Source organism: Tarenaya hassleriana, unplaced genomic scaffold (assembly GCF_000463585.1).
Source record: "Tarenaya hassleriana unplaced genomic scaffold, ASM46358v1 Cleome156, whole genome shotgun sequence".
Classification (NCBI taxonomy): domain Eukaryota; kingdom Viridiplantae; phylum Streptophyta; class Magnoliopsida; order Brassicales; family Cleomaceae; genus Tarenaya; species Tarenaya hassleriana.
In genome coordinates, this window is record NW_010964982.1 from 38,791 (window position 1) to 40,680 (window position 1,890).

Sequence of the window (1,890 nt, forward strand, 5' to 3'; positions counted from 1 at the left end):
GATTTTTCTGGACTTTTCCGGGATCGTTCTGGACTTTATCGGGTGTCTCTCCCTACTCTCTGCCTTTTTATTCATTTCGATTTACCTTCTCTGCCTTTTTCTGGACTTTTATTTTTGCAGGGTTCCCCTAGTGCATGAGCAGACGTCCTACTCGAAGACAACTCGATCCAGATTTTGAGCTTGCCTTTGACCCGGACATAGACAGAACAGAAAGGGAAATCCGCAGAAAACAAAGAGAGGACAGAATGGCAGAAGAGGCAGCAAGGGGTGAAGCACAGCCAAGAGAGCATGTCCGAGCTAATTTGCAGACTTTTGGGATGTACACGACACCCAAGCATACTCACCTACTCTCCTGCATCAACGGACAGCCCTTAGACCATTTTGAGCTTCAACCGCAGTTCATTCAGATGCTGAATCAGATGAGCTTCAGAGGGAGGTATAATGAGGATCCGAATTCTCATCTTACGCAGTTTAAGATGTTGTGTCGAACCACCAAGAAGCCGCCAGGGGTAACAATGGAAGATGCGATGATCGAGGCTTTTCCCTTCTCTTTGATGGACAAGGCGCGGGATTGGCTCTATACCTTGGAGCCAAATTCCATTTCTACATGGAATGAGATGGAGGAGAAGTTTATGATGAAATATTACTCTCCCATGAAGACACAGTTGGCGCTGAACAAGATTAAAACATTCGCCCAAGATGACGATGAGACCTTGTATGATGCTTGGGAGAGGTTCAAGGAGTATCAGAGAATGTGTCCGCACCACGGTATGGACAACAAGTATCTCCTCTCTACATTCATACATGGTCTTAGGGACGACACGAGAGGATGGGTTGATGCAGCATGTGGAGGCAGCGTGTATGATCTCTCTTTCGAGGCACTAGAAGCACAGATTGCTAAAATGGCTAAAGGGAGAAGCATTTCAGGGGAAATGGGCAGCAGACGGTCTTTGCCTAAGGCTGATGTCAAAGGGGATGCTAGCGAGTCTTCGGCTTTACAAGCCGTTCTTTCGGAGCTTTCTGCCATCAAGCTGCAACTTGTTAGGGCCGGTTCATCAAACCCGCAGAAGGGTAAACCGGGTATGTACATGGTGGAACAAGCAGAAGAAGCCATGGAAGAAGTTGACTATGTGGGAAGAAATCAATACAACAATCAGTCGAACTTCTACAATCCGGATAATCGGAATCACCCTGGCTTTTCTTATGGCGACCCGCAAGGAGCGTTAAACCCTCAGCATCAAAGCGGAGCGAAACCTCAGGGACCCCCAGGATTTCAGCCTAGATACCAGAATCAGGGCTACCAGAGCCAGAATCAGGGGTATCAGAATCAGGGCCAAGACTACAATCAGAGAAATCAAGGATACAGAGCCCCTCCGCCTCAGACTAAGGAAGAGGAGTCAGAGTTAAAGTCGATGTTAGCCCAACTAATGCACGATCAGAAAAACTCGTTTTCTAGCTTGGGTCAAGAGATGCAAGGATTCAAAGGGAAGCAAGAGAGCTTCGAGCAGAGATTGGATGGGTTGGATTCACATATCAAGATGATGGACAATCAGATTGCTCAGCTTGCTTCCCAAGCAACGAGACCTCAAGGCCAATTCCCGGGTAAGGCTGATCCTAACCCGAGAGAGCATATCAATGCCATAGGCCTGAGAAGCGGAAGACAGCTTCCGGAGACCTCCCCAGTTACCAGAGAAGAGGGAGAAGGTTCACACGAACCACAGAAGGCCGCCTTAGATAAAGGCAAGGGCCATGCTGTAGAGGGAGGAGAGGCGAGGTACATTCCGCCTCCTCCACAGGCACCCCCTCTACCATTTCCATCTCGGGCGAGGAAGTACAATGAAGACAGCCAATTCGCCAAATTTACAGAGATGTTGAAGAAACTAGAAGTGA